The 20157-nt window shown below is 46.1% G+C and overlaps 1 protein-coding gene, 1 long non-coding RNA gene and 1 pseudogene across 2 annotated transcripts in view; 2 read left to right on the top strand and 1 right to left on the bottom strand.

Annotated features, from left to right (window-relative positions):
* NBPF7P (NBPF member 7) overlaps positions 1-20157 on the top strand; it is a 548664-nt gene that overhangs the window by 120584 nt on the left and 407923 nt on the right. The gene's annotated exons all lie outside the window — the stretch shown is intronic.
* On the bottom strand, positions 4656-18989 carry LOC134810600 (uncharacterized). Its single transcript, XR_010159080.1, has 4 exons — positions 18803-18989; positions 14486-14562; positions 11354-11444; positions 4656-9818 (listed from the first exon to the last, which is right to left on the bottom strand). It is a non-coding gene; the product is annotated as an uncharacterized LOC134810600 (long non-coding RNA).
* LOC129138736 (small ribosomal subunit protein uS19-like) lies at positions 11564-12023 on the top strand (annotated as a pseudogene).

The raw sequence follows: 20157 nt of genomic DNA, 5'->3' as shown, positions 1-20157 counted from the left end.
ACCTAGATATGTCCCATAAAACAACTGTATCCCCAACTTAACTTCCCCCTAGCCAGATCACAAAAATGTCCATGGTCACTTCAGTTCTGGGCAACATGAAGGGGAGTGTGACAGAGGGGAAGTCTGAGTGGAAAGAGATAGCAGTCTAAACTGAGTGTGGTTCAAATAGCTGACTTTGGCAAGTTTCACAAAACGTGACCACCACGAACACATTACTAGGGTCCCCTTCAGAACTTGTCCTAATGGGCAGCCCTAAAGCTTAAGTTTCATTAACTTCATGGTAAATTTGCCTCTGCCTGTATCGTATTCATTATTATTGAAAAGAGCCGGGCACATTCCTCAGCCCCAGGCTCAAAACAAACAAGCCCAGTACAAACACATCCCATCCTCCCATCCCACCACATATCGCCATATATCTCTCAAACTTCCTGAGCCCAGTACAAACACCACCAGGAAAGTCTCCGATAAGGGGACAGCCGTTCAAAGTTTTACTGAAAGAGCAGGAACCAAAAGAATTGCTTTGTTCCCCTGTAACTTTCAGGCTATAAAAAGCAAACACTTGCATTGTTCAGGGCCCTCTTGTATGCGGTGGAATGGAGGGACCAAGTTCGAACTTGTAGTAAAGATCCTTGCCGCTTGGCTTTGACTCTGGACTCTGGTGGTCTTCTTTAAGGAACAAACAGTCTAGGCATAACATCTGGGGGCTCGTCCGGGATTCCCCAAGCCCACCAGACCCCTGGTCAACGGATCTGCTAGGATCGATCTACTGATAGGTGAGCTGGCTCGTCTCCGTTTGTCTGTCTGTGTCTGTTCTGAATCCGAATCTGTGACTCGCGAGGTCTGAAACTGGAGCTGGACCAGTCCTGGCGGACGCGCTATAGGACAGCCAGCGGAGACCGGTAGGAGACGTCCCCTGGCTCTCATCTGATCTATATTGCAATCTGAGCTGCCCCGGTTTGGCGGGCAGCAGCCATATCTGAGCTGCCCGGTTGATCGGGCAGCATCTGTCTCTGATCTGAGCTGCCCCGGTTTGGAGGGCAGCAGCCGTATCTGAGCTGCCCGGTTGATCGGGCAGCATCTGTCTCTGATCTGAGCTGCCCCGGTTTGGTGGGCAGCAGCCGTATCTGAGCTGCCCGGTTGATCGGGCAGCATCTGTCTCTGATCTGAGCTGCCCCGGTTTGGCAGGCAGCAGCTGTATCTGAACTGCCCGGTTGGGTGGGCAGCAGCTGTCTCTGATCTAAGCTGCCCCGGTTTGGCAGGCAGCAGCTGTCTCTGATCTGAGCTGCCCCGGTTTGGCGGGCAGCAGCCGTATCTGAGCTGCCCGGTTGATCGGGCAGCATCTGTCTCTGATCTGAGCTGCCCGGGTTTGGCAGGCAGCAGCTGTATCTGAGCTGCCCGGTTTGGCAGGCAGCAGCTGTCTCTGATCTGAGCTGCCCCGGTTTGGTGGGCAGCAGCTGTCTCTGATCTGAGCTGCCCCGGTTTGGTGGGCAGCAGCCGTATCTGAGCTGCCTGGTTGGGTAGGCAGCAGCTGTCTCTGATCTGAGCTGCCCCGGTTTGGCGGGCAGCAGCCATATCTGAGCTGCCCAGTTGGGCGGGCAGCAGCTGTCTCTGATCTGAGCTGCCCCGGTTTGGCGGGCAGCATCTGTCTCTGATCTGAGCTGCCCCGGTTTGGCGGGCAGCAGCCGTATCTGAGCTGCCCGGTTGGGCAGGCAGCAGCTGTCTCTGATCTGAGCTGCCCCGGTTTGGCGGGCAGCAGCCGTATCTGAGCTGCCCGGTTGGGCGGGCAGCAGCTGTCTCTGATCTGAGCTGCCCCGGTTTGGCGGGCAGCAGCCGTATCTGAGCTGCCCGGTTGGGCAGGCAGCATCTGTCTCTGATCTGAGCTGCCCCGGTTTGGCCTGATCTGAGCTGCCCCGGTTTGGCGGGCAGCAGCTGCCTCTGACCAGGGCTGCCAAAGTGCGCCTGCGATTAGATATCATTAATAAGTCAGATCAGATTTCCTTTACAGGGATTCAAACCCACATTCCTTTACAGGAAAAGACTACAAATTATTACAGGATAGGTAATACCCAGAGCACTCCTCTATCTCTCCTTACGAGTAATTTCAAAGAAGTTAGACCAAGAGGCAATGATCTTGGTATAGAAATCAGGAAAGGAAAGCTAATTACTCTGTGTCGCTCTGAATGGCCTGCCTTTGATGTGAGGTGGCCGCCCGAAAGGACCTTCCGACTTCCCGTCATCACTAAAGTAAAGTCCAAGATTTTCCTACCTAGGCATGCGGGCCACTTAGATCATATCCCATATATCCTCATATGGCAGGACCTTGTTGAGAACCTGCCTCCTTGGCAGTCCCCTTTCCAATTGGCCTCTGAACCCTGTAAGGCACTAGTTGCTCGACCACTAAAATCCAAGCAACCAACTGCCCCCCACCATCCTGTTTTACCTGACAGCGGGGACCCACTGTTCACAGAACCCCCTCCGTACCCCTCCGGGCCCCAGGCCCCAGCCCCCCTGGCTGAGCTGCGGGAGGGAGCAGGCGGACAGGAGGCGGCCGGCACACACGGGCCCGCTGAAAAAGAAAGTAACTTCAAAGGGCCGGCGAGGAGGACGCGAGGGCGCACTTTGCGGACTAGCCCCCCTCAGCCGCCTGACTCCACGGTGGCTTTACCCCTTCGGGAAATAGGACCCCCGGATGACACAGGAATCCCCAGGCTCCAGTACTGGCCATTCTCCACCAGTGATCTGTATAACTGGAAAACTCAGAGTGCTCGGTTTTCAGACAACCCCAAAGATTTACTGACTTTACTAGATAGTGTCATGTTCACCCACCAGCCCACTTAGGATGATTGTCAGCAGCTCCTCCGAATTTTGTTCACCACGGAAGAGTGAGAGAGAATACAGATAGAAGCTAGAAAGCTAGTCCCGGGGGACAACGGTCAACCGACTGCCAACCCCGACCTCATAAACGCAACCTTTCCTCTGACCAGGCCGGCGTATGACTACAACATGGCAGAAGGTAAGGGATGGCTACACCTTTATCGCCAGACTCTAATGGCAGGTCTCCGGGCAGCTGCTCGCAAGCCCACTAATTTGGCTAAAGTATATTCTATTCTGCAAGGAAAGACAGAGAGCCCAGATACCTACTTAGAAAGATTAATGGAAGCTTTTAGACAGTACACCCCCATAGATCCAGAGGCTCCAGGAAGTCAGGCAGCTATTGTAATGTCTTTCGTAAATCAGGCAGCCCCAGATATTAAGAGAAAACTCCAGAAATTAGAAGACTTGGAAAGAAAGCGGATTCAAGACCTCCTTCAGATAGCCCAGTGGGTTTACAATAACAGAGATACTCCAGAGGAAAAGCAATTTAAGGCCACTAAAAAAAAATGACCAAAGTCCTGGCAGCAGTGGTACAGAAAGAGCATCTACAGCCAGAAGTAACATATCTAAGGTACCTGCTTAAAGGAGGGCAGCGCTGGCTAACAGACGCCCGGAAACAAACTGTTCTGCAGATCCTCAGGCCACAATCCACCCGACAAGTGAGAGAATTCCTAGGGTCGGTGGGATTTTGCAGACTATAGATACCTAGGTTCGCAGAACTGGCTAAACCCTTGTATCAGGCAACACAGGGGCAACAGCCATTTAATTGGACAGACGAAGCCAAGTTCGCCTTCCAACAGATTAAAACCACCCTACTCTCCGCGCCTGCACTAGGACTACCCGATGTTACCAAGCCCTTCCACTTATATGTGGATGGGAATAAAGGTGTCGCCAAGGCGGTAATAACTCAGAACTTAGGCCCCTGGCGGAGGCCAGTTGCCTACCTGTCAAAGAAGTTAGACCCAGTAGCTGCCAGGTGGCCCCCTTGTCTCCGAATGATTGCGGCCACGGCTCTGATAGTGCAAGATGCTGATAAACTTGTCATAAGGCAAGAATTGTGGGTCGTTACTCCACATGCCATCGAAGGTGTACTCAAACAGCCACCTAATCGATGGATGAGTAACGCCCGGCTCACCCACTACCAAGGACTACTACTAAATCCTCTCAGGATAATTTTCCTGCCCCCAACGACCTTAAACCCTGCCTCGCTGCTGCCCAACCCGGACCTGGACGCCCCACTCCATGACTGCACCAAGATACTAGCTCAGGTGCACGGAGTTCGAGAAGACCTGCAGGACTGCCCACTTCCTGACGCCGACCTCGTCTAGTTCACTGATAGGAGCAGCTTCATGCATCAAGGCCAGAGGTACGCTGGAGCGGCAGTAACTTCAGAGACTGAGGTAATCTGGGAGGAACCCCTGCCCCCGAGGACATCGGCCCAGAAGGCCGAACTGATAGCGCTCACCCAAGCTCTTAACTTAGGGGCGGGGAAAAAGCTGACAGTATATACAGACAGCCGATATGCTTTTGCAACAGCGCATATACATAGGGCCATTTACAAGGAACGAAAGTTACTGACGGCTGAAGGAAAGGAAATAAAAAACAAGCAAGAGATCCTAGCACTGCTAACAGCCCTATGGAGGCCAGAAAAATTAGCCATTGTACATTGCCCAAGGCATCAGAAACTAACTACTCCAACTGCTCAAGGCAACTTTCTGGCAGACCAAACTGCAAGAAATGTGGCGAAGGCTCCCAGCCAACTCCTTGCACTCCAGCTCCCTGACCTGGGCCCCCAGGACTTGCCATATTTCCCTGAATATTCAGAACAAGATCTCCAGTAGATTGACAAACTTCCCCTAAAACAAATCCAGAATAGGTGGTGGACTGATATTAATGACCAAACCATCCTACCAGAAAAATTAGGACAACAGGTGTTAGAACACATCCACCGAACCACCCACCTGGGGGCCCGGTGGATGATAGACCTGATCAGACGCTCCAAGCTCAAAATCAGACATATAGCTGAGACGGCCAGCAGTATCGTGACAAGTTGCAAAGTCTGCCAGCTTAACAACGCATACCCCCAATCTCAAGCTGCAGCAGGAACAAGGCTCAGAGGAACCAGGCCCGGTATCTACTAAGAAGTAGATTTTACTGAAATAAAGCCAGGAAAGTACAAGTACCAGTACTTACTTGTCTTTGTAGATACTTTTTCAAGGTGGACTGAAGCATTCCCAACCAAAAGAGAAACTGCTCAGGTCGTAGCAAAGAAAATTCTAGAAGATATCCTTCCCAGGTATGGCTTCCCCATCCAGATAAGGTCAGATAATAGGCCTGCTTTCGTCGCTAAGGTAAGTCAGGACTTGGCTTCCATCCTTAAGGCAAATTGGAAACTACATTGCGCTTACAGGCCCCAGAGTTCAGGACAGGTAGAAAGGATGAATCGGACCTTAAAAGAGACCTTAACTAAATTGACTATAAAGACTGGCGCTAATTAAGTAGTCCTTCTCCCCTATGCTCTGTTCCGGGCCCGTAATACCCCTTACAAACTAGGCCTCACCCCTTACGAAATCATGTATGGCAGACCTCCACCCCTGGTTCCTAGCTTAAAAGATGACCTGCTTAAGTCTGAAACAGAAAATGTCTCTGAATTCTTATTTTCCTTACAAGCCTTACAGAAAATTCACCAGGAAATCTGGCCCAAGCTGAGAGAGCTATATAAGACCAGTCCCCCACCGACACCCCATCCGTACCAGCCAGGAGACTAGGTCCTGGTTAAGCGACACCGACAAGAGACCCTAGAGCCCAGGTGGAAAGGACCACTCCAAGTACTCCTGACCACACCCACCACCCTGAAGGTAGAAGGCATTGCGTCGTGGATCCACTACACCCACGTCAAGCCAGTGGACCCAACCTCCGACCTTCTGAGGCCAATCACGGCGGCGGTGGCTGAAGCACCGGACACGTGGACTGTGGACAGAGCTAAGAACAACCCCTTAAAACTCACCCTGCGCCGGCAGCATAACTCACTGTAAACATGCAGTTAGGTAGTCTAACTCTAACATTAGTCGCCCTAGTGGCCGCTAAGGAAAACATAAAGCCAGCTCCTAATCCCTTTGTCTGGAGAGTCTGGCTTTATGAAAACCAAACCCACCCTAGGCAACTTCATAAGCCCAGGAAATTAGTGGCCAGTGCAGATTGCCCCTCCTCAGGGTGCAATAGCCCAATTTTACTAAATTTTACCGATTTCCCAGTAGCCAAACCAGTGGCACCAATAATATGCTTCGAGTATGATCAGACTGAATACAATTGTAAGCACTATTGGTGGCACCAAAGTGCCGGCTGCCCTTATAACTATTGTAACATCCATAAATACCAATGGTGAGGTGGAGAAGAACAGATAGATCCCAGATGGCCCTTCCATTGCAGACGAGATAGAGACCTTTCATATACATGGATAGTTAAAGACCCCTAGAACTCCCGCTGGACCACGCCTCAACACGAGGCTGTATACTACTCCTCCGCCTCCACATGGCCTAGCAGTCACCTCTATCTGTGGCGGGGTCTAGTGCAGGTACGGCCCCTAGTCCATGGAAATATCCAGCGACAAGAAAACCGCCTGACACAAGATTTACATCCTTTTTCCTAGTTAAAATTATTGCAAGAAAGATTAGAACTCGCCAACCTTACAGGACTTCACAGCCTGTCTGGCTGCTTTCTGTGTGCCACTCTAAGGCGTCCACCGCTAACCGCTGTCCCCCTGCCATGAGGATCCTCCACCTCTGCCCAAGCTAACAACCACCGAAACCTCTCATATGCCCCTATCCCTAACGTGCCACTATACCTAAACCCCAGTCAAGAAAAGTTTCCCTACTGTTTCTCAGGAACTAATTCCAGCCTCTGCAGCATCACTGCAACGTCCCCTAATATCGCCTTAAAGGCTCCGTCAGGCATATTCTTCTGGTGTAATAGAACATTATCTAAAAACCTATCAAGCCCCTCTGTTACCAACCTACTGTGTCTTCCTATCACATTAGTTCCCCGGTTAACTCTACTTACTTCCGGCAAGTTCCTAAGGTATACCGGTAACTGTTATTCACCCAGACCCTAGACCGAGACCTGCACGAGCCATATTTCTCCCCCTCATTGCAGGAATCTCCCTCACCGCATCCTTCATGGTGGCCGGACTGGCTGGGAGAGCCCTAGGTCACACCCTCATAGAAAGTAACAAGCTGTACCAACAATTTGCCGTTGCTATGGAGGAGTCAGCTAAGTCCCTTGCCTCCCTCCAGCGGCAGCTCACATCCCTAGCACAGGTAACCTTGCAGAACCAGAAGGCCTTAGACCTACTCACTGCTAAAAAAGAAGGTACGTGTATGTTTCTAAAAGAAGACTTGTTTCTACATAAATGAATCAAGGCTTGTAGAAGACCAGGTCCAACAGTTACGCAAGTTAAGCACAGAAGTAAGAACACGGCAGTTTGCTTCAGCTGCAGACCAATGGTAGAACTCATCTATGTTTTCTCTGTTAGCCCCCTTCCTTGGACCCCTGCTGAGTCTACTATTTCTGCTTACCGTAGGACCTTGTGTTGTTAACAGAATTTTGCGGTTCGTTAGAGAAAAGTTTGACACTGTACAACTCATGGTCCTCAAAGCCCAATACCAACCTATAAACGCTGAAACAGAATCAGACTTATAAGACCCAAGATTGGCTCTAAAAATACCTGAAAAGAAAGGGGAGGAATGAAAAGAGCCGGGCACATTCCTCAGCCCCAGGCTCAAAACAAACAAGCCCAGTACAAACACATCCCATCCTCCCATCCCACCACATATCGCCATATATCTCTCAAACATCCTGAGCCCAGTACAAACACCACCAGGAAAGTCTCCGATAAGGGGACAGCCATTCAAAGTTTTACTGAAAGAGCAGGAATCAAAAGAATTGCTTTGTTCCCCTGTAACTTTCAGGCTATAAAAAGCAAACACTCGCATTGTTCAGGGCCCTGTTGTATGCGGTGGAATGGAGGGACCAAGTTCGAACTTGTAGTAAAGATCCTTGCCGCTTGGCTTTGACTCTGGACTCTGGTGGTCTTCTTTAAGGAACAAACGGTCTAGGCATAACATCATGTGCGACCCCTGGCACCACGCCTGGCACATAGTAGTTGCTTCATAAATATATGCTGAGTAAGGAAAAGTGTTGCTTGGCCTCATTACCCAGGAAATAGTTTCTTCCCCCAGTAGATCTCATCCCTTTTGTGAAAGCCAGTGCTCAGAATAGTTAATAGACTTATTGGAGGCACTGGGAGGGGAAAGAAAGGGACCACTTGGCGGGATAAGCTTTCCCATCTCCTCTTCACCGGGCAAATAAGCCGACGCCAACACGTCAGCTGCCCTCATTAGCAGTGAAGTGGCCCTGGCTGCCCTCTTGGGGTTATTCTAATTGGCTCCAATCAGGGAAAGCCAGGTCTGGGCTTTATAAACAGTGACAGCAGCTCCACCGTTAGAAGAGCAGGTAGAAAGGTCACACTGGAAACACCATTTCCAAGCACAGAGTAATTACAACTCATTCTGGCTTTCACAGCTATGCTGAGGAATCTTTATTTGTCTAGCCCTGCTGATAGTGGCCTTCCGGCTTCCTGCTTCCATTTTCTTCCTTGTCATGAGTTAGCTGAACTTCGGGGTCCAACACACATTTTTCTTCATGGCCTTGGGTCCAGCAAGAAGAAAAAGTCTGGATTCCTAAGGGGCTGACTCTAGGGGTCTCCGGTGCTGAAGAATTAGAGTCTAAAATTCTAGGGTAAGGAGAGTAGGCTATGTTCTAGACAAGCAAGAGTCTTTGGAGGACCGTGGTTTAAATGTACTGGTGACTGAGAAGCAAATACATTTCATACTCTAGCAGCCACTTAGCATGTCCACCTTGTCTGCTGCACTCTCGGCAAAACCTTCCCAGACCCCGGGGCGGTGAGCCACTCCTCTGGGCTCCCACAACATTGGGCCCATGTCTTTATTACACGACTCACTGCATTGTCTTTATTAGCTTAGCCATCTGTCTTCCAAGATGGACTGCCAGCTCCTCGAGGGCACTAACCAAGGCTCATTCATATTTATATTTTTGGTTTATTCCCTAGCACAGAGCCTAGCACTTGGTACATATTGACTGACTCCTCAAAGGAAGGGAATGGAAGACACTGGTAATAAGATGAACCAGGAGCTTCCAGATAGCTGAACACATGGAGGGTGGTGCATCCAGAGAGGACACAGAAGCTCCACACTCCTACCCCCAAACCATGCTCTATGTGTCTCTTCATCTGTATCCTTTATAATAAATCGGTAAACATAAGGTCTATAAGAAAGTAATAGGGTTAACTGAGGTCATAAGGGCAAGGCCTTATCCCACAGGACTGTTGTCCTCATGAGAAGAGGACGAGACACCAGGGAACCTCTCCACACAAGCATAGCCAAGAGGCCATATGAAGACGCAGCCAGAAGGCAGCCACCCACCATGAGGAAAGAGAGACCTCATCAGAAACCAACCCTGGTGGCGCACTGATATTGGATCTAACCTCCAGAAATGTGAGAAAATAATTTTTTTTTTTTTTTAAAGATGAACTGGCGTGGGCGTAGAGATTTACAGTAGAAATAATATGTCAAAGAGGTTAAGTTTGGTCTTGGGAGTAAACTGGTTCAAATTCCAGTTCCACCACTATTTTAATGAGGATTAGGTTTGGCTGTAAATGACAAACCCCAAAACAACAGCAGCTTAAGCAAGTTAGATGTTTACTTTTCTCTTTCATGTAAAATTTTGGAGGTGGCCACCTCAGGATTCCCAAGTTAGCTCCAGCATGTCCTCAGGGACCAAGGCTCCTGCTCCCTTGCGGCTCTGCTGTTGATGGCCTTGGTCACATCATGGCACTGGCTGGCACCCTCTGGCTCAAGCTGTCACGTCTGCATTTCAGCAGCGGAGAGAAGGCTGAGAGTTCCAGGAAGTTGCACATACCGCTTTTGCTTATATCCTATTGCCCACAATTTAGTCACACGGACACCTAGCTTCAACAGAGTCTGGAGAATGTAGTCATAACTCTAGAAGGCCACATGCTCAGCTAAAAATGAGGGTCTACTACTGTACAATAAGGAGAAATTAGATTTTAGAGGAAAATAGTTTCTGTCATACTAGCTGTGTGACTTTGGGGAAATGAATTAATCTCTCTGATTCTCAGTTTCCTCATTCAAGAGTTAGAAGAACGCAAGCAAACACCTTAGCAAAGTGCCTGGCACTGATGAAGGGTTGAGCTATTATTACTTTCCTTTGGTTGTGGCTAGGCTAGCAGGAGGCAGTATCCCTCACAGGGAGAGTGTACATGCAAGCCTGCCCGAATCTGAGTTTTTTTTCGTGCCACTTACCAGCTCTGTGACTTGGGGTTTGTTACTTGACCTTTCTGAATCTTAGTTTTTTCATTTATAGAATGGAGGCAGCAATAATCCTTTCTTTATAGGGTTCTTGTGAGGATTGAGATATTGTATGTAAAGCATTTCATAGGGTACTAAGCAAGAGAGACTCTAAAAGTGCTGGCTTCTTCTATTATTACTAGTCAAGACAAGCCCTGAGTGACCTTGAGATCGACCATGAAGAAGATGCTGGAGAAGGTTCCATAGGATTCTGCCTGGCCACCAGACTCCAAAATTCAGCTCGTTCTAAGGGGCGGGACTGATGCTGTAACCAGGAGGCAATAAATTAACTTGACCTCCAATGACTGTATAAGTACGCTTGCATTTTGAATTCTCTCCAAATACAGCTGATCTTAAACGCAACGGGAACATCCTCTGCCTTCCTGCACGTTTTCACTCCCCCAAACTGTCAGCAATTCTCATCTACAGGGTGTCTTTCCCAAAGGGCTCAGGCAATAAGCACCAGGATGAGAAGTGCTAAAGCAAGAAGGAATTTCTGGCCCCAGCAGGACCTGGAGGGCTGTGCTCAGGCTGTGTATATGCTGGGACTGCCTGTCCCCTCAGGCAGAAGTTGCAGAGAAGCAGAAAATAAGCCAGGATCAGGTGAGTCAGACTTCAGCTTGATGAAACAAGCAAAACACACTATTTCTCTTTAGCTCGGGCTCCTGGGATTAGCGGTTAGGTCCCTAGAGTATACTGGGTGTTTATTCTCGGAGACCCGAGGCTCCAAGGAGTAGCAAGAGTCGGAGGCACAGGGCCTCCCCAGGTAGCTCATTGTTGGTTCTACTTCTTGCAGAAGCCAAATTGGGATCCTCTGCCATATACCCTTCATGTTCACAGGCTGCTTCTCAATTCAGCATCAGCTGAGCAACTGCCAGCGGTCCCCGAGAGACAGGAAAGACTGGGTGGGAAATGGACGACTGCGGCCCTGCTGATTCCCACGCTTCCAGGCTCCCAGGGCACCCTTCCCACTCAGCCCTACTGACTGCCATAGTGACTGCTCCATCAGTTACCATGGCCGCTCGGCAACCCACCTGTAAACGAAGCCACTGTTCGATCCCAGAAGACTCCCAATTAAATCACAAATCTGCTGTTTTTCTGCTGTCTGCGAAGAGGATGTATCACCTGAAGCGAAAAATTGGAAACAACCCGAATGACTAAGGAAAAGGGATTGGTTGCACAAACGATGGTTGCATCATTTCAAGTAATATTATGTGGCCATTAAAAAATATAAATCATTTTTCTGAGGATCTGGCAAGATGGCAGAGGTAGAGCAGAAAAAGAAGCGGACCTTCCGCAAGTTCACCTACTGCGGCGTGGACCTCGAGCAGCTGCTGGACATGTCCTACGAGCAGCTGGTATAGCTGTACAGCGCGCGCCAGCGGTGGCGGCTGAACTGGGGCCTGCGGCGGAAGCAGCGCTCTCTGCTGAAGCGCCTGCGCAAGGCCAAGAAGGCGGTGCCGCCCATGGAGAAGCCGGAAGTGGTGAAGACTCACCTGCGGGACATGATCATCCTGCCCGAGATGGTGGGCAGCATGGTGGGCGTCTACAACGGCAAGACCTTCAACCAGGTGGAGGTCAAGCCGGAGATGATCAGCCACTACCTGGGCGAGTTCTCCATCACCTACAAGCCCGTGAAGCACAGCCGGCTTCAGGGCCACCCACTCCTCCTGCTTCGTCCCCCTCAAGCAGTGGCTCAGCTAATAAAGGCACACATGTCTCAAAAAAAAAAATATATATATATATATAAAATCATAAGGATATATATAATAATGAGGAGATATATATATAAATCATGAAGATTATGTGGTGACTAGGAAATATGGTTATATTATGATGTTCAGTGAAAATATAAAATCTCATCTCTGCCATGAGTGCAGTGGTAAAAACTATATGTACATCTGGATAAATAAAAACACACCAAAAAAGAGAAAAAATGGGGTGGGAGGATGGTGGGTACAATTTCCCCTTTCATGTATTCTGGTATTTTTCCTGCTGTTTGTGCACTAAGTAAGAAAATCATTTTAAAATCTTGCTCACTAACCTATCATGCACTTTCACCTTCCCCCAAAGAGGAAAAAGCCTCATTCACTGAAATTTGCTAGTGTAGCTCCTTTGCTTATTTTGATATCAACTTTTCAATCAATATTCTCAGGAAAAGATATGACTATTTTAAGTTGAAAGCAAACCACAGATGAACTCAGTTCCCTGGTCAATTATCCTCCCAGTAGGTGGTGACAGTTAAAAGCAGCTCCTTAAGGGCCAAAAGCAGCTCCTTAAGGGCCCAAAACAGCTCCTTAAGGGCCAAACCCTGCAGTGAGGCCTGTAAATAACTTAGATTCTTCAGGTGCTCAGCGTTTGAATTCCTGGATCACCTGTGGCAGGCTCACCTGAAGTAGACATTAGAGGTGGGGCTGTTCTGCACCGGGAACAAAACTACTCAAAAATCCTTGACTCTTTGAATTTGGCTGAGTGAACAGGAAAATTAAGAAATCATCACTTTAAAATGACCCAGAATTTCAGGAGCCACTTTAATACCATTCCTGCCACCAACTCATTGTGTAAGCCTAAGCACATCACTTAGCCACTCTCCAGACTAAGGGAACAGATTGTAGCCTGCCTGTAAATGGCTGATGGACAGAAAAACATGAAAACGATGGTGCTGAGCACTTTGCAAAAAGGAAACAGAGTTCATTTCAAAGAACCTGGGATCTGGAGTCAGAAAGTCTGGATCCAAGCCAAAATCTGCCACGCATGAACACTGGGACGTTAAGGCTATTAGTTTCTGAGTCTGTTTCCTCAGTAAAATGGGGATAATACTCTGTGCAACTGGATTGTTTTGACATTTAAATGAGTTTATGAGAAAAAGCTTTGTAAATTGTAAAGCACATGTATTAGCTTTTAGGGTTGCCATAATAAAATTCCACAGACTGTGTGGTTTAAACAACAGAAATTTTTTTTTTCACAATTCGTGAGTCCGGAAGCCTGAGATTAAGGTGTCAGCAGGGTTGGTTTCTTGTGAGGCCTCTCTCCTTGGCTTACAGACAGCTGCCTTCTCTCTGTGTCTTCCCATGATCTTTCTCGATATGTGTCCGTGTCCTAGTCTCCTCTTCCTATAAGGACACCAGTCATATGGAATTAGGGCCCACCCAAATGACCTCATTTTAACTTCATTACCTCTTAGAAGACCCTATCTCCAAATACAGACGTATTTTATCTGTTTTATTGTACTTGGCTTTATTATGCTTCACAGAAACTGCTTTTTTCACAAATTGAGGGTTTGTGGCAACCCAGCATTGAGCAAGTCTATTGGCATCATTTTTCCAAATACATGTGCTCACTTCATGGCTTTGTGTCACATTTTGGTAATTCTCATAATATTTCAGACTTGTTCATTATTTTTTCTGTTATGATAATCTGTGATAAGTGATACTTGATGTTACTATTATGATTGTTTTGGGGTGCCATGGACTGTACCTATATAAAACAGCAAACTTAATTGATGAATTTGTGTGTTCTGATTGCTCCACTTATTGGTGGTCCCCCAATCTCTCCCTCTCCTTGAGCAGAAATCCATGGATAAGTGGACCTGCATAGTTCAAACCTGTGTTGTTCAAGGGTCAATTGTATTTTAAGCCCACTGTTGCGACCTGCTGCTCAGAAAAAAAGATTTCTTTCCAAATATTACTGTTCATTGACAATGTATTTTGTCACCCAAGATCTCTGATAGAGATGTGCAAGGAGATTAATGTGTTTATGTCTGCTAACACAACATCCATTCTGCAGCCCATTGATCAAGGAGTAATTTTGACTTTCAAGTCTGGTAATTTAAGAAATACATTTTGTAAGGCTATAGCTGCCACAGATAGTGATTCCTCTGATGGACCTGGGCAAAGTAAAATTGAAAATCTTCTGAAAAGGATTCACCATTCTAGATGTCACTAAGAACATCTGTGATTCATGGGAGGAGGTCAAAATATCAACATTAGCAGGAGTTTGGAAGAAGTTGATTCCAACCCTCATGGTTGACGAGGAGCTTAAGACTTCAGTGGAGGAAGTAATTGCAGATATGGTAGAAATAGCAAGAAAACTAGAATTAGAAGTGGAACCTGAAGATGTAACTTGAGAAAAGAAAAACAGCTCAGACCAGAAAGACTTACACCTACCCATGCCTGGGGGTAATTGTTGAAAGACATTTGTTTCTGAGCAGCTGCCTCACCCATGATCTTCTTGTTCCTGGAATCTGTGATACAAAGGACAACGTATAGCCAATGAATAGCTTATGTTATTTTAATGTAAATTCTTGGTAAACACCTTCAGAACTTGCTCTTCTTTTTTCCTGTAAAAACCCACTTATACCTGCTGCTAATTAGAGCATATGTTCAGGGCAATTTGATTCTATGCTCCTATGTTGCAATCCTCAAACTTGACCCAAATAAACTCTCTACTTACACTAATTTTGCCTCAGTTTTTTCCTCCAGGTTGACATTTTGAATTGCTGCAATTTTATGATAAAACTTGAATGGATAAGGAATTGCTTATCATGGATGAGCCAAGAAAGTGTTTTTTTGTTTGTTTGTTTGTTTTGTTCTTTGTTTTTTTTTTTTAGATGAAATCCACTCCTGGTGAAGATGCTGTGACCATTGTTAAAATGACCACAAAGGTTTTAGAATATTACAGAAGCCTAAAGCAGTGACAGGGTTTGAGAGGATTGTGTCCAATTTTTTTTTCCATCTGTGGGATATGATGAGGTTTCTCTTCAAATAATCTGATCAATCTTTTATTCTTTAATTCATAGTTACCCACCCCCTTTTTTTCTCCTTTTTTCTCCTTTTTTTCCATTTTGCCTTTGTTAGGTGTGCAGGTACGCCACAGTACCAAGCGTTATGAGTACCAGCTCACATTCCTTTCCTTATTTGGAAAGAGGACTAACTTTCTAGCTCATTACAGACACCCTTTCCCCTTCCTCTCCACTTTATTTTATGTGCCCACCCTATCTAAAAAAATCATATGTTTAGCCAACCGGATTAGTTTAGATTGTACCACCTGACCCCAGCCAATGAGGAAAGGGTACAGGGGCAGGACTTGCGTCAGGAATAAAGGCTCTCATGCCCCTTTGTTCAGGTGTGCTCTCATGGCGACTGGCCAAGGAGGCATCCCTCTGCACAGAAGTAAAATTGCTTTGCCAAGAATCCTTTGTTTGAGTGTTCAATTTCCTTAGGATTTTGAGCCTTATTCCTAACACATCCCCTCAAGAATTTATCTTTTGAGTTATAAAAAACAATCCAATTACACTCTTTACATTATTTAAAAATGTACTATTCGGCCAGGCACAGTGGTTCACGCTTGTAATCTCAGCACTTTGGGAGGCTGAGGCGGGCGGATCACCTGAGGTCAGGGGTTCAAGACCAGCCTGACCAACGTGGAGAACCCCGTCTTTACTAAAAATACAAAATTAGCTGGGCATGGTGGTGCATGCCTGTAATCCCAGCTACTTGGGAGGCTGAGGCAGGAGAATCACTTGAACCTGGGAGGCGGAGGTTGCAGTGAGCCAAGATTGCACCATTGCACTCCAGCCTGGGCAACAAGAGTGAAACTCTGTCTCAAAAAAATAAAAAATAAAAATAAAAATGTACAATTAAGTTATTATTGACTATACTCATCCTATGGTGCTATAAAATAGTAGGTCTTACTCATTCTATTTTTTTACATTAAATGCTTATCAACCATCCACACCTCCCCCCATGTTTCCTAATACCCTTCCCAGCTAGTAACCATCCTTCTACTCTGTGTCCATGAGTTCAATTGTTTTGATTTTTAGACCCCACAAATAAGTGAGAACATACAATGTTTGTCTTTCTGTGCCTGGCTGATTTCACTTAACATAATAATCTCCAGTTCTATCCATATTATTGCAAACGACTGGATCTCACTCTTTTCTTTTATGGCTGAATAGTACTCTATATGTGTATGTAAGACATTTATTATTTATTTATTTATTTTTTTGAGACAGAGTCTTTCTCTGTCGCCCAGCCTGGGGTGCAGTGGCGCGATCTCAGCTCACTGAAACCTCCGCCTCCTGGGTTCAAGTAATTCTCTGCCTCAGCCTTCCAAGTAGCTGGAATTACAGGCATCTGTCACCATGCCTGGCTAATTTTTTTGTATTTTTAGTACTGACGGGGTTTCACTATCTTGCCCAGGCTGTTCTTGAACTCCTGACCTCGTGATCCACCTGCCTTGGCCTCCCAAAGTGCTGGGATTACAGGCGTGAGCCACTGTGCCTAGCCCCACATTTTCTTTATTCATTCATCTGTTGATGGACACTTAGGTTGCTTCTAAATCTTAGCTATTATAAACAGTGCTGCAACAAACATAGGAGTGCAGATATCTCTTCGATGAACTGATTTCCTTTCTTTTGGGTTTACTTTCAGTAGGATTGTTGGATCATACGGCAGCTAAATTTTTAGTTTTTTCAGGAACCTCCAAACTGTTCTCCATGGTGATTGTACTAACTTACATTCCCACCAACAGCATATGGGGTTCCCTTTTCTCCATGTCCTTGCCAGCATTTGTTATTGCCTTCTTTTGGATATAAACCATTTTAACTGGGGTGAGAGTATATCTCATTGTAGTTTTGATTTGCATTTCTCTGATACTCAGTGATGCTGAGCACCTTTTCATATACCTGTTTGCCATTTGTATGTCTTCTTTTGAGAAATGTCTATTGAGATCTTTTGCTCATTTTTTATTGGATTATTAAATTTTTTTTTCCCTATAGAGTTGTTTGAGCTCCTTATGTATTCTGGTTATTAATCCCTTGTGGGATGGGTAGTTTGCAAATATTTTCTCCCATTCTGTGGGTTGTCTCTTCACTTTGCTGACTGTTTTTTCTCTGCAGAAGCTTTTTAACTTGATGTGATCCTACTTGTCCATTTTTGCTTTGGTTGCCTGTGTTTGTGGGATATTGCTCAAGGAATTTTTCCACAGACCAATGCCCTGGAGATTTTCCCCAATGTTTTCCTATAGTAGTTTCATAGTTTGAGGTCTTAAATTTAAATCTTTAATCCATTTTGATTTGATTTGTGGATATGGTGAGAGATAGGGGTCTAGTTTCATTCCTCTGCATATGGATATCTAGTTTTCGCAGTATCATTTATGGAAAAGCCTGTCTTTTCCCCAGTATATGTTCTTGGCATCTTGTCAAAAATGAGTTCACTGTAGGTGTGTGGATTTGTTTCTGGGTTCTCTATTCTGTTCCATTGGTCTATGTGTCTGTTTTTATGCCAGTACCTTGCTGTTTTGGTTACCATAGCTCTGTAGTATAATTTGAAGTCAGGTAATGTGATTCCTTCAGTTTTATTCTTTTTGCTTAGGATAGCTTTGGCTATTCTGGGTATTTTGTGGTTCAATATATTTAGGATTGTTTCTTCTATTTCTGTAAAGAATGCCATTGGTATTTTGGTAGGAATTGCATTGAATCTGTAGATTTTTCGGGGTAGTATGGACATTTTAACAAGATTTAGTCTTCCAATCCATGAACATGGAATATTTTTCCATTTTTTGGTGTCTTCTTCAATTTCTTTCAATTGAGACCAATTTTGAAAGACACTCTGGTTAAAATGGTATCAAAGCTGGGCATGGTGGCTCATGCCTGTAATCCAAGCACTTTGGGAGGCCGAGCTGGGCAGATCACAAGGTCAGGAGATCAAGACCAGCCTGGCCAACATAGCAAAACCCTGTCTCTACTAAAAATACAAAAACTAGCCGGGTGTGCTGGCATGTGCCTGTAGTCCCAGCTACTCCGGCAGCTGAGGAAGGAGAATCACCTGAACCTGGGAAGTGGAGGTTGCAGTGAGCTGAGATCGTGCCATTGCACTCCAACCTGGGTGACAGAGTGAGACACCATCTCCAAAAAATAAAATAAAATAAAATAAAATAAAATAAAATAAAATGGTATCAAACAGTATCTCATGCTACAGAGAAAACTTTCGTGAAAGGAAGAGTCAATCAATGAGACAAACTTCATGTCTTATTTTAAGAAATTGCTACAGCCACCCCAGCTTTCAGCAACTACGACTGTGATCAGTCAGCAGTCATCAATATTATGGCAAGATCCTCCACAAGCAAAAAAATTACAACTCCCTGACAGCTCAGATGATCATTAGCACTTTTTAGTAATAAAGCATCTTTTAATTAAGGTATGTTCATTTTTTTCTAGACATAATGCTGTTGCACACATAGTAAACTACAGCATAGTATAAACATAACCTTTATATGCACTGCAAAACCAAAAAAAAAAATGTGTGTGACTGGCTTTATTGTGATATTTGTTTCATTTCAGTGGCTGAAACTCAACCAACAATATTCCCAAGGTATGCCTGTTCAGTCACATTCTGAGGTACTGGGGTTTAGGACTTCAATATATGAATTTGGAGACACAATTCAGCCATAACAACACAATATAAATATTTTTCTGGACTTACCTGGGACTTCCCATGATGGGCATTTAGCACACAGTAGGAAATAGCTTTGTTGACCATTTTTCCACTACATCATCATGGCGAGAGGCAGCAGGAGAGACCTGACAGCACTCTGAGCTTGCTCTCTGCTGCTGTGGGGCCAGGATCTTCTGCGGCTATGGGCCTCCAGTCCCACTCAGCAAATAAATGAGCCATATTCCCTTCGGGTTTGAAATGCTTTTTTGTAGGAAAGGAGTAATCAAATACTTAACAGCTACTAACTGTTAAGTATTAACAGGGAGAAACAGGTGTGCATGGGTTGTGGGCATTTGTCTCTGTTTACATTTGTAAGTGTCTTCTGGAACAGCCCATCCAGGCCCTTTAAGGAGCTTTCACCAGCTAAAGGAAAAACTACTAACAGGGAGGCCAGGTCACTTTTCTTCCAAATTCTTCCCAAAGTATTTACTTTCATCTACTGGGAAAAGACCTCAACAAACATTTATCAAGGACCTCTTTTGTGCCTGAGGCTGTGCTGGGTCTGGAAGGAATGTACTGCTTCACTGGGCCTGTTTAGTAAATACAGACATTGCTCAACCAACAAGGAGGAGAGAGAGTCCGTGGGTTCAGGAGCTGGGAATTCACTTGTGCCAGCAGAATGGAGGAGGGCCCTGGTCAGGAAGATAGGTTATTTGATGCTGCTATGTTATTTTTTATTTTGCCTCTTTACGGATGTAAGGAAGAGACATGCCCACGTTACCTGCGAGCCATCTCTCAGTGGCACAGAATCCCATCCTCTCAACATTGCTGTGTCCCAGTGCTTCCAAGGTGGTGGGGGTGAGGAGAGGGTTCAGTGCTTTTCATGGAATCTGGATTTCAACTTAAGGCCAATAGATTTACCCTCTTTCTGAATGTCTAGAATTTATCCTAGCAGAGGATCTAGCTGTGTCAGTTTACCCTTCTCCAAAACGGAGCTCTGCTATCTGCCAGAAGCAAAGGACATTTGTTGTTTTTGCCTGCCCAGCTTACCTCCCACTTCTCTTGGAAATAAAACCACACTTTCCTTCCTGGAACCCATTCTATGTGGTTCAGGTGGGGCTGACCTCACCTCCCCCAATGCAGGGAAGGTGCCCTGTCCTTAGTCTAGCCAATAGGAGTAGCTCTCTAGCCCTTGGCACAGGGATTGGCACAGAGCTGGGCATATGACTCAAGCACAGCCAAACACAGCCTGCTTCAGGCATTGATGTGGCAGCCACAGGAGAGCAGTTCTGCCCTCCTCTTGGATAACATGCTCTAAGGATGGCTTGGAACTGCTTGCAGCCATCTTCTCCAGTGGTACAGGGGCACAGAGGACACTTTCATCACCTGGAGAAAATGAAGCC

The sequence above is a fragment of the Pan troglodytes genome, chromosome 1 (assembly GCF_028858775.2).
Source record: "Pan troglodytes isolate AG18354 chromosome 1, NHGRI_mPanTro3-v2.0_pri, whole genome shotgun sequence".
In the NCBI taxonomy this organism is placed as follows: Eukaryota; Metazoa; Chordata; class Mammalia; order Primates; family Hominidae; genus Pan; species Pan troglodytes.
Note: the sequence above shows the minus strand (reverse complement) of the source record. Positions and strands in the feature narration are given on the sequence as shown.